The sequence below is a fragment of the Lissotriton helveticus genome, chromosome 8, assembly GCF_964261635.1.
Source record: "Lissotriton helveticus chromosome 8, aLisHel1.1, whole genome shotgun sequence".
In the NCBI taxonomy this organism is placed as follows: domain Eukaryota; kingdom Metazoa; phylum Chordata; class Amphibia; order Caudata; family Salamandridae; genus Lissotriton; species Lissotriton helveticus.
In genome coordinates this window covers 640,268,447-640,281,332 of record NC_136069.1, presented here as the reverse complement: position 1 = coordinate 640,281,332, position 12,886 = coordinate 640,268,447, and the positions used below count along the sequence as shown (strand labels likewise).

At 47.4% G+C, this 12,886-nt stretch overlaps 1 protein-coding gene across 2 annotated transcripts in view; it reads left to right on the top strand.

Annotated features, from left to right (window-relative positions):
- The first annotated feature begins 266 nt into the window (after positions 1-266).
- The window catches only part of LOC144772859 (PRKCA-binding protein-like), a 126,650-nt gene continuing 114,030 nt past the window's right edge, over positions 267-12,886 (top strand). The window contains exon 1 of one of the 2 annotated variants that reach the window (XM_078657496.1): positions 267-477. The gene's annotated coding sequence lies outside the window, so the exon portion shown is untranslated. The remainder of the gene's footprint in view (positions 478-12,886) is intronic. The other variant, XM_078657497.1, reaches the window with a different exon arrangement.

The following is a 12,886-nucleotide window of genomic DNA, read 5'->3' as shown; positions in this document are numbered from 1 at the left end:
TGACCTACTTGTCGTCCATTTGTTGCGTCTGCTCTTATCTGTCTACACTAGGATAACCACCTTCTGATTCTGTAAGTGTAAAAGTTCCCCGGGATGAGTATGCCAAGGGATCAATCAACCGGAGGTGGCGGCGGTAACATCCTAGACCAACAAGCTGTTTGCGGCTAGGCGATCACTTCCGGAGTGGCCTCTTCCGGTGCAGCAAGACAGAGGCGGAATCTTCCGGTGTGAGTGGGACGTCTTTTCTGAGGTCGTGTCGCTTTCCTAACCAATCACAGGATTCCTTGGACAATATGGCTACGCAGACCCTAGTAGTTGAGTTCTTCGTTTTACCAGTCAGGCTGCGTTACTTTATTTGTCACCTATAATTGGGTTATATTTCTTATAAAGGACGTGGGCCTGTTTGTTGAAGTCTGGTAATGTGGAAGGTGAAGCAGAAACCGTCTGATTTCTAAGATTCTCTACCGGGAGTGGAAGGTAAGACCCGCATCCAGGGACCACTTGCTTGGTTCTGGAAGGTTGACGTGTATTTCTTTCAAGTGGCAGTACCTGGAATCAGGAGTACATAGTGTCACAGTTCACGCAGTACACTTTGCGTTGCATGTGCGACGATCCCTTGAGCCTCTTATGGCTGTATTTTGTGCTTTTTGTAGCCATCTCAAAAGGGACAGAGGAAGCCAAGAACATTGCAGGAGTGCAGCTAGTGTTTAATTGAGGAGTCAATTTATGTCCAATACAGTTGTGAAATGGGTTTTAGTTTCCTTACAAGGAAATAGTTATTGCTCACTGATGCGCTTAAATGCGTGGCCATGGTGACATCAGCCTCGAAGATGAATTGAAGACTCTGCTCAAGCAAATCAATTACCTAATAATCTCTACGGATATTTGATTACGTTCAAACAGGAGGCAAATATATACATTGGGCTGGTTTAAGGTGTGCCTCTATAGGCAGCGTCCCTTTTCTGATATTTGTCATTGCTTATTATACAAAACCACGTCTGAAGACACACTAGAACTTCAAATAATAATTGATAAAATTAACAGAATATCGTTGGTAGAGGAGTTATTTCTGATTATTGGGTTTTTATTTATTTATTTTATTTTTATTTGAAATGTTTTATATAGCGCTGGCTAGTCCCGGAGGTATCAGAGCGCTTTACATGAGACAGGACATTGTTTCAGAACATTGTTACATAGTTATATCAGTTACAGTTACCAGTATATGCTTAGGAGAAAAACGTGAGCTTACACAATATTATAAGATATTAGCGCGTAGCATATCCAGGACAAACGTCAGATGAGGAATGGAAGGTAGTGGGGGAAAGGTAAACCGGGGAGAGGAAAATAGACAGAGTCAGGTAGATCTGAAGGGGGAAAGTACTCCAAGGGGAACAAAGCAGTCGAGGATAGAGACAGATAAACCCCGGAAGAACCGTGAAATACAATGTCCGATGTCCGGCTGGGTAGGTGACGGCTGAGGAGGTGACCGAGAGCCAGGATCCGCTATAGCTGCATAAGACCGCTTCACCGAACAAAGTCCAAGGGCTCTCGGACTTCGCTGTCAGTACAGTTATAGTTTCAGCCCATGGGGCATCGGCATAGTTTCATAGAAGGCCATTCAGTTGCCATTATAGGGTCAGACGGGACGGGGGGAAGGCGACACCTGGGGCGCTGAGGATCGTCTGATGTGATTCAGAACTGCTGTTAGTCGCCATCTTAAGAAGAGGCAGGTTGTCAGGTACACTGTAAGGTGATCATTCAAGCTGCGAGGGGCTATTGTACAAGACCAACGCTCTGGAGCCCTCTAGAAATGTTTGGGTCCGGCTCGGCGAATCCCGCTTACAAGTAGAAGCCAAGTTTTTATAGGGGATTCATTTCGGCACCATCAGGTCCTCATAGCTACCATTGGGATTGCTGGAAGCTATTTTCTGCTTCCCCACTCACCGCTTCTGAAGTGCGTCTGTTGTGATCTCCGGGGACACTGCAGGTCGGGCTCGAGTGCCCCTCCCCCTCCAGCCGCAGCAGTGCCGAGCGGGTAAACTAAGTTGTACAATTCCCTTCTCCTGTGCAGACCCCTTATATTCTGTAGTCTGAGCTGTCCGGTGCCCCTGTCAATGTTCATTAAGGCCAATCCAGGAGGATCTGTGCAATGTAGCACTTGCCAGCGGCAGGCAGGTGATAAACAATCCCCCCTTTTGTTACCCTATACTATCCGCTTCACTTTTGAAGCAATTAACTAAAGATAATCAGTCGACATTTAGATCAGAATTTCTGTTAAGATGTTTTGGATCTGCACCTGACATGCATTTGGTGGAGAATTTCTTGTAGACTAGACTGACATCAATATCAGATTTTACAGCCATCTTACATACTTTAAAGAGAATAAAGCGAGGACGTATACTAATGATAATCAAAACTAGCCTTTTTAGGTCTCTCCGAGACATCTAGTAATCTATATGCATGGTGAAACTCCGTCTATTGCTTGGCAATTTCTCGTCTGCTTGCCATTAGTTAATTTTGAAATTTTTTGTTAGCGCGCTAATTATTCGCTCTTTACCTGATACGTAACGTCCTGTTATTCCCGAAGCAGCACGGCCTAACTACAGTCTCGTTTCGCTTACACAGTGTAATTGTTTTTTTTTTTAAATAGTGCGCATTTACATGCATGCACTATCTTACATTATACACGTGCACAAAAAGTATCATGGATGCCGAACTCACATTTGTACTAAATCACGTCATCTTCCCATGCCACCCCCACTTCTCCAGCTCTCAGCTTGTTAAACCTTGCTCTCTTCCTTTGGGTCTCAGATGTAGCAGCAGCGGGCTTTCCCCTTCGCAAATGCAGCTCTGCCTTTGTTTACCCCGCTAGTGAGCATATTGACGTGCCACACCTCCTGTTGTTTTAATGCATGAACTACTTCTCCTGTTTTCCGCTGCCTTGCTTAATTTTCTTAGCTTTGGGCGGCACGTCTACTTCATGGTGTTCACATTTTTTTATTCCCCAATATTTGCCTACCCATCCCCTCCTTTACTCCGTCCCCACCTCTGCAGCACACATGGCAACGCATGTCCTCCGGTTGCAGTCACTGCTCCTGCAACTGCCCCAGACCCTACTTCGCCACTTTCACTCTTGCAGGGGAAAAGTATGTGTTTATTTATGGTTTAACTATTTTTATTGAAATCAGCTAGGAAAGACAGAGAAACCTCTCCATGTGCATTTTAGCTGTGAACTTTCGATAGCAAGACATACAATCAAATAAAGTCCATTATAGTCATGGGTTCAGTGTGCAAGGTACAATCAGTCAAGTGTTCGTACATGGTGTGAAAAGGGTGAAAAGAAATAACGGAACATGGAAAAAAAAACACCCCCCTCTCCCCAAAGCCCCCCCTCCTCCCACCTGTCCAGTGCTCCCTTTCCGCCCCTATTCCCACCCAGCTCCTCCACCCAACAGTGCCCCTGCAGCTATGCTCGATTTATCAATCTGCCTTCTTTGGTTCCGTAACCCTCAACAATCTCAGATAACGGGGCCATGTGATTTCCCTAAATTCGGTGGTCAAGAGTGACATAAATGGTTGCCATAGATCCTCATATTTGTCTCCTTCCCCCGCCATAGTGAGTGATAATTTCTCCATTCAGAGCACATGCCACAACCTGTGTAGCCAACCGATAAAGGAAGGTATGGTGGTGGTACGCCAATGTGTGAGTATGTTTTGTACCACAGAGCCCAGTGCAATAGCTATTTGTCTACCTCTGCGGGATCGTAAGGGGTAGGTCAGTGGGTTAGGAAATCCTAATAGGATATAAGCCGGGAAGCACGGGAGTTCTGTCTCAAAGTGTTTATCTACTTCATCCAGCACTTGCGCCCAGTAGGGTTGAATCTGTACACAGTCCCACAGCAAGTGTACTAGGTTGCCAACCTGGCCACAGCCACGCCAACAGGTCGCCTCTCGACTGCGGTCCATCGCATGTAGCCGTTCTGGGGTGTAGTACCAGTATGTCACTACTTTCGTGAACGTCTCTGTGAGCCCCATGTGATATGCAGAGTGTTGGGCCCTGTAGTAGATCCCCTCCCATTCCTTGTGGCTAAGGGTCCTACCTAACTCTCTCTCCCACCGCTCCCTGCCTGGGTTGTGTATGTGCGCCTGTGTAGCTTGTAGGATCTTGTAAAGATCAGAAATTAGTTTACCATCGCTCTTATGGGAGGAGGCGTCTATCCGCGCTTCCGCGTACCTGCGGTTGCAGTGCCCAGTGCCTCACTTTTAAATAGCGTAACTGTTCGGTCTCTGGAAGGCCATACTCCTTTTTGAATTGGAAAAAGGGAACGACCCCCTCAGCGCCATAAATGTGATATAAGAAGCTGCAACCCGCAGGCCTCCAATGGGCAAAAGTCGTCCCCGCTGCGCCCGGGGTGAAGTCGGGAGTATCAACCAACGGAGTGAGAGGAGAAGGGAAGGTCATGAGGTCGTGTGCGACATTAGTAGCGTCCCACACTTCCAGGGGAACCCGTGTTATGTATGAGGCGTACAGGTTAGGGGGCCTGTGGGGCTTGCGAAGAAAAGGGATTTCCTGCAGTGGTCATCCCGCCACCGCCTGGTCCTGAAATAGCCAGTGTTTCTCTGATTCACAGTTGCTCCATTCAACCAGGTATCGCAATTGCGATGCTTGGTAATACTTTAATTATTTAAATTGGGCCAGATCGGATTGTGCCTGCCGGATCCACCCGGCGGGTGGTTCTGGCGGGAGTGCACGAAAAAGGTAAAGGATCTAAGGTAAAGTAGTCATTTTCACTGTCGCAATCCTACCTAACCAGGAGAGTGGATAATGTCTCCACCGGTTGATCTCCCCTCGAATTTTCCCGCGGAGTGTGGTGTAGTTGGTAGCGACTATAGTGGGGAATGAGGAGGCCAATTGGATCCCCAAATATGGGATTATGTCCATTGCCCATTGAATGGGGAATAGACCCTGCAAGTAAGATCTTGTGTGGGGAGACAGTGAGAGATCCAAGGCTATTGATTTGTCTGCGTTCATTTTGAACCCGGCAACCCGGGCGATGGCATCTAGATCTGCCATACACACCGGCAAGGCCGTCTTTGGGGTGTCTAGTGAGATCAGTACGTCATCTGCGTAGAGACTGATTTTGTGAATATAACCACCAAATTTGATCCCTGTGATTGCCTGATTTTGTCTTATTTTCTGTGCCAGAGGTTCCATGTATAAGGCAAAGAGAAGGGGCGATAATGGGCACCCTTGCCTCGTGCCCCTCTCGATGGTAAAACTGGCAGAGCTGTAGCCATTCACCCTGACCACGGCTGTAGGGAACTTGTAGCAATTAAAACTAAAGGTGCAGAATTTCTCCCTGATCCCCACTCTCTCCAGGACCTGCTCCAGATTGGGCCAGTGGACGCGATCGAAGGCCTTTTCGGCATCTATCGCCAACATCATACATTCCCCAGGCAGCCGGGTAGCTTTCTCTATTAGGTGGAGAATTAGTTTAGTGTTATCTATTGTCTGGCGTTCGGGAATAAAACCTGCCTTATCCGAATCTATAAGTCCGGGCAAATGAGGGGCCAGTCGGGTTGCCAGGATCCCAGTGTACAATTTAAGGTCAACATTCAATAGCGATATCGGGCGGTATGCCCCACATTTAGTCTTGTCCTTCCCGGGTTTCGGGATGACTGCAATAGAAGCCCCTAAAAGGTCAGGCGGTATCGCTCCTTGTTCCGCAAACGTATTAAACAGTTGGGTAAGGATCGGGGCGAGCACTACGCAAAACTTCTTATAGAAGATTGCGGAAAAGCCGTCCGGCCCTGGCGCTTTTCCCAATTTAAGTCAGGAAATAGCAGTGATGACCTCTTCTGTTTGAATATTTCTCTCTAGATATTCCTCCTGGGGGTCAGTCAGAGAGGGTAGCATATCGAGTCCAAAAAGGAGGCGCCCTCGGAGCTATCCAACTGGCTGCCAGCATAAAGAGTGTCATAAAAGGCGCGGAAGGCATCCGCTATCCCAGCGTCCTCCGAGACGCAAGTCCCATCAGGCCGGGCAATCTCCTTAACCCTTTGTTGCTGACGTGCCTCCCGTAACCTGTTGGTCAGCAGGCGGCCACACCTATCTCCCCCAGTATAGTAGGCGTGTCGCAGTCTCAGGGCCGCAAACTCTGCGCGGTCCTGATCAAGTGCCGTCAGTTGGTGTCGCATGGCCTTAAGTTGCCTCCACACTCTCTGGGCTCCCGTCCTCTGGTGCATATGTTCTAACTTGCAAATGCGTTGTGTAAGTTCATCGCGTTTACGCTGGCGCTCCCTATTATCCATCGTAGAGAGGGCAATAAACTTCCCCCGAACTACCGCCTTCAGGGCAGCCCACTGGGTCGCAGGGGTCGTATCTGGGTTGGCGTTTTGAGAAAGGTAGTCGCTAATGGAGTCCTGAATGCATCAGTAAATAAACCTTGGGACTCTACCCTAATTTTTTAGGTTTTTACAATTTTTGCTGTGTGATGTGTGACTTTTAGCTTATACCCAGCAGATGTGTGGGGAAAGCACTAAGTTTTTTTAAAATACCCCTCACACACTATGAATCCCATAGTGTCATGCTTCATCATAGGGGTCTCCCCATCCCTCTACGGGGCGGGGCGTGCTACGACCCACGACTACGCGGGAGCACTTGATATTGTGTGGATAGACTATAAGTGTAGTTGGTGAGGGTGATAAGAGTGGTAGGGAGAGAAGTGCAAATAAATGTAAAATGTTAAAAATTCCCTGGCTACTAGCAAAAATGTACTTTATTCCTATCTCTGGCTGGGAACGATAAAAAGGGGAAGAAAGAGTGTCGGTGTGAGTAGTTATACTCTCTACTCGGTCGACATGTTTTGTAAATAGTCCCCTGCTACTTTACTCATTAGGAACTATTGTGATCCCTACTGCACTTAGAGATAATAGTTATATGTATTATATGCCTATCATTTCACAACTAGCTGACCGCAAAAATAGGCTGGTCAACTGAAAAAAAGGTAATTTTAGAAAATTTAGTAAATTGGGAGGTAGAATAACCCCCTCAAAAAGTTATAAGAAATTGGTACCTGTGGAGAGAAGGGGAAGAAAGCAACAAAAATAAAAGAACAATCTATTGGTTGTCAAAATGACACATCATCATAGCATGGATATTATCACAAAAAATATTTTTATCATTTAGATCTTGTTCATTTTGTGAAATGTTACATATTATGTGATATATTTTTCATGATATATTTCTTGATATATTTTTCTAGCATATCAGGCCAAAATGATGCCATTAACCCACATTTCTCTTGTGGAGTATAAATTCATGCGTTTTTTAAGAAATAGACATCACTAGATATAAAAGCACACTTTTGTATAAGGCCGACATTCGTTCATGCATACATACGAGGAAAAAAAGGGTTTTCTTGCAAAGTGGAATACATACACTTGTTATTTGTTGGCCGTGCCACATGAGCTAGCGCCGGGGTGGGGGAGGGTTCTTTAGTTTTGCAATCACTGTGAAAAACAAATAGAATTGGTTGGCCATGCTCAGAAGATTGAAAAAAGGGTGGTTTGGGGAGTCCAAGCCTCCTCTCTAAATATCTTTAGCCGGGCGATTTTAACCACTTGGCTAGAGTCGGACTTGCGTGTGCAATGATACTTCCTCATCCGCCCAGGACCTCCGTGCTGCTCCATGGTCTGAAGCAACTGCGGTGAGCTCTGGGTATTTGTATGTTACCTGATTGGATGATTGTTTGCCCAATCTTTCTGATCAGTTGCACCTGGTCGTTCTGCATGTTGTCACATGACGCTTTTTAATATAGAAATTGAAAAAAGACTATTCCGAGCCTGGAATAGAACCTGGTCGTTCTGTGTGTTGTCACATGACGCTTTTTAATACAGAAATGGAAAAAAGTCTATTCCGAGCTCGAGATTATATCTAGTTGTTGTCGTTTTTGTTAGATGATGTTTTGCAACCAAGATTCTTTCTCGTTAATCGTGGTAGTCACCCCATAGGAAAAGAGTATTCTTAAGAGGCTGTGCTCGATAGCGAACTTACATCAGTATGCCTACTGAACAAAGACTAGAGAGGCAACAAAGATAGCCGCTTCACATGGCACATTCAAATAATTACGAAGACCACTTCCTGTTAGTTCTCTTGATGAGTTGTGGTGATCGATTGTGGTAGTTAAATACTATATTGAGTATTCTTAAGAGGCTATTCTTGATAGATAACTTTCTACAATATGCCTACTGGGCAAAGATTCGAGAGGCAAAACAGATGACCGCTTCACATGGTATATTCGAAATTTATTTACGAAGACCACCTCCTATTATTTCTCTTGTTGTACTCAAATACTATGTTGACTAATCATGACGTGACATACTTGGTGGTCCTTTATAGTGCATAAAATGATTGAAAATAGCTTTTATCTGTCAAAGAGCTGATTTAAGACATGCAGATAGTTTCTTAGTTATGGTCGTGGTGTTCTGAAAACTGGTTCCCTTGCAAAATGTGGTTGTTTAATATTTTTATTTTTATGGCAGTGTTGTTGGTAAATCCTAATTAAGAGGTTATTATCAACTGTTAAATATTGATAAGATTCAGTGTCATTCTAAGCAATTGTTCATAGTTGGCTCCAAGGAATATCATCATTGAGGCCTCTTTCATTGATTTTTAGGCGATGCACCCATCGTTGCTCTTTTTCAAATAGGTATTTCTCATTCTGTACCTGCTCGATCACAGTCCAGTATATATCATTAACGGTATGGTTCTTTTCCAAAAAATGCGATGCCATCTTAGTTGTGCTTCTTCTGCACTTGATGTTGCTCTTAAGCTCGCCTATTCTTGTCTTCACTGCCCTCTTAGTCATGCCAACGTATTCCATTAGGCAGGAGTATCTGATCAAATACACCACACTTGTAGTATTGAATGAGGTAAACAATCTCTGCTCCCATTTGGTTCCATTTTGAAATAGGATTTCCTCACTTTTGGATGTAAGATGGCAAACCTTACATTTGCCACAGGGATGGTGACCATGGATGGCGTTCATTGCTGCGGAGTGGCTCGATGTTATCCGTCTCTTAGGTCTTGTATGGACAATCATGTCTCCAATGCTCTGGCCTTTTCTGTGTGAAAAATAGGTTTTGGGAGGTTCAGTCCTCCGCTGTTGAGAATCCTCCAATGTTTATTAATGAGTTTAGTAACCTCATTTGATTTAGTATTGTATGTAGTGATGCAAAACGGGTGTTTTTCTTCCTGTTTGCGGAAAGCAGGTTCCAAGAGACTGTCTCTACAGTTATTTCGTGCTTTTTTATATGCTTTCTCGATAACGCTGTTTGGGTAGTGTCGCATTTGAAGTTTCTTTTTGAGTTGGTTAGATTGTATCTTGAAGTCTGCTACCGCAGTACAGTTTCTTCGCAGACGTAAAAATTGTCCATATTGGAGATTGTCCCTAAGGTGTCTGGGGTGAAAACATTGGTACATGAGGAGACAATTCTTCGATGTCTCTTTAAAATGGGTGGTAGTTTTTAGTCTGCCGTCCTTTGGTGAAATGTTCAGATCTAGAAAAACCAGATGGTCCTTTGAGATCGTGCTTGTGAATTTCAGAAAGTCATCTTGACAGTTAAGCCAAGTGATGAAACGTAATGCTGATCTTTCATCACCATTCCAGATGATAAAAATGTCGTTGATGTACCTCTTCCAGGTATGGATCTGATTATGGAATGGGTTATTATGATGTAGGATTCTTGTCATCTCTAGGTGGTGTACATAGAGACCAGCTATGCTGGGAGCAAATGTGCTCCCACATACCCACACATCTGCTGGGTATAAGCTAAAAGTCACACATCACACAGCAAAAATTGTAAAAACCTAAAAAATTAGGATAGAATCCCATTGTTTATTTACTTTCTTACAGTAGGTAGGTTCTATCCGTTACCTCTATACTCCCTACCCCCCTCTCCTGTTATTTTTATGTCATGTAATAGCGTGTCCCTAAAGCGCCAGACTCAGGGGAGGCGTGATGCTGGTGGGAGGGTAAGGGGGGTGAGGACTGGAGCGTGATCTGAAAGCGATGCAACCCCTATCTCAGTTGTGGTCGTTAGCGTGCATACTGGGCCCGAAGCTAGGAAATTGTCTAGTCTAGCGTATGTTTTGTGTGCATTAGAATAATAGGAATATTCTTTATCTTGGGGATGGAACCTGCGCCAAAGGTCGTGTAGGTCTAAGTCGCGCAATCGCCCAAGTCCGTCTGCAGAAAGTGCGCCTGCTTGGTGGGTGCGATGACTGGATTTGTCCAGGTTTAGGTCGCCCCCTAAGATAATATGACGGTCTGGTGTGGCTGTGGCCTCAGTAAGGGCAGACTGTAAGAACTTTTCTTGACCTTCATTCGGGGCATATGTGGAACCAATGGTAAACGTGAGGCCGCCTAAGGCGAAACGGTATGTCAGAAGCCTCCCCTTGAGTTCGGCACTTTTATGCATTACCTCCCCTTGAACTGCTGCGCCACTAAAATTGCCACCCCCTGCCGTCTAGGTAGAGCATGAGGAGAAGAACTGAGTGGGAAACATATGGGAGCGCAGCCTATAGCAATCGCGTGACAACAAGTGGGTCTCCTGGAGTAAACATATGTCAGCTTGTGTGTTTTCTAAACAGGACAAAATCGCTTGTCGCTTAACAGGGTTATTGAGACCCCGCACGTTGAGGGTCAAGATCTTAATGGTGGTAGGAGGCATAACCGGTAAGTAGCCAGGTCCGGCTAGTGCTGGAAAGCCTGTGGGCAGTGTCGTTGGTGCAGGCAGATGTATAGTGTAAAGAGGTCGCTCGGGCATGTGTGGTCATGCTAGGCGTGAGCTGAAGTCGAACTTGGAGCACTGGACACCCTTCCCCCCCCCCCCCCCCCTCCCCTACCAAACTCCCCCAAAGGCCCCCCCCCTCAACCCCACCCCCTCATCAAGAAACTCAAAGTTCAAAAGTCCATAGTCCATCACCTTCATAGGTAATCAGGAACGTTAGCACGGGGTAATGCGATCAAATCTTAACACTCCCGCCGATGACCCGGCAAGAAGAACAAACAGCCAACAACTGCAAAGGATGAAACCATGAAAGTCAACTGGGGTGAGGCGAGGTCAGTTCTGAGGCGACTGCTTCCACTGCGGCTCGCTGGCCATCCTTGATCTCGGTCGCAGGAGGTTTCCTGACACGGCGTCTTCTACCTTGCTGGCGCCACTGGGATCCTGAGGCCTCAGCTCCCCCAGAGTGGCCAAACGGCCCCTCCTCCTCCGTTGGTGGATCTATCCCCAGCAGGCGACATGCTTCCTTCAGTGAGTGGAGCTGATAGAGCTTGTTGTCGAGTTTGAACACTATACGGAATGGGTGGCCCCAGCTGTAGGAGATGTTGTGCTGTTAGAGGTACGTTGTAACAGGCTTGAAGGTCCGTCACTTCTGCAGCGTAAGTGCTGACAGGTCCTGGAATAAGACCAGTGATTGATTTCTGAAGGACAGGTGGTGCAGCTGTCGGGCTTTCTGAAGAATGTCCTCTTTTGTGCGGAAGTCCTGCACACATACTAAGATATCCGGTGGAGGGGCTGACATAGCCCGCGGGGGGTCCCACCCTAAGTACTCAGTCCAGTCGAAGTTCTGACTCTAACGGACGTCCCAACATGTGATTAAAAAGTTCTCTGGTAAATCCAAACAGATCCTTGGTATCTTCGGCCAGTGTTACTCCCAGGATCCGCACATTATGGCGACGAGAACAATTTTCCAAGTCCTCTGTGAGAGTTTGCAAGTCTACCTGCTGGTCATGGAGCCGCAGTATTTCTTGCTGTAGGGCCTCGATTTCGGTGTCTTGCCCGTCATTCTTGGTCTCCAGCTCCGCTACGCGCTCCCCTATGCCGTCAACATCCTTGCGAACCTCCTTGAGCTCTTCCGAGAATTCCTTTTTAAAAGTATGAATGTCGTCTCGCAACACAGTGAATAGGGACTCTAAGAAGTCCTTCGTGATGGGCTCTGAGCCATCCGCAGGACCTCTGGCCAGGCGGGCAGCAGCTGCAGCCATGTCTTTAGGCAATTGGGTCGCCTGGGCCTTAGCAAACAGGTCCTTCTCTGATATGTCTATACGAACCCTCGAGACGGACATGATACGTATGGTGCGCACAGGGGTCTTCCTTCCGGAGTCTCTCACTGGTCACGAAGTGCCCAAGCAGCCGGTCTCTCCACGAGGCGACATCGTTCAATTGGTGCCTCAGTGTTGCAGGCCGCGTGGCAGGCTATGGAGGACCAACGCGCTGTACCGGGTGATGCGACCCCGCTCCTCTTGCCGGGGTCCAGTTTGAGACCCACGCAGGCCGACCAGCTACCGGGGCGGTCCACCCCTCTGCTTCCGCCAACCTCCCCGGAGCAGATTGCAGGCAGAAAGATCCCAAAAATTGGCGCAGACCCCGTCCAGCACCCGGGGGGCTCCCCAGGACCAAGACTCCAGTCTCCACGTGCTGCCGAGCCCGTCGCCCACCGCCGAACCTCACCCAAAGTCCAAGGTTCCCCAGGCCTCTCCACGGTCCGAGACCACTCCTGGCCGGTGCTACGCTGGGCCTCTGGGCTCCTCCTCTAATGGCCAGCCACCTTGCCCGTATCCCTGGGGGCTCCGTAGGCCTCCTCTGCTCTCCTCCGGCTCGAGGCAATGCCCACTGCTTGGGAGCCGCCTCTGGTTTCCTCGGCAGACCCCTTGACTCCACAAGTGCCCCAGACTACGGTCGATCTCCTCAGTCTGCCGCCGCGGGGCCTGAGACCGCCAGCTCCTCCCGCTGTCACTTCTGAGTGGGCCCCCTCTAGAGTCCTCCCCGCACTGGTATGGGAGGGCCTAGACCCCACCACCGGATCTCCGACCCC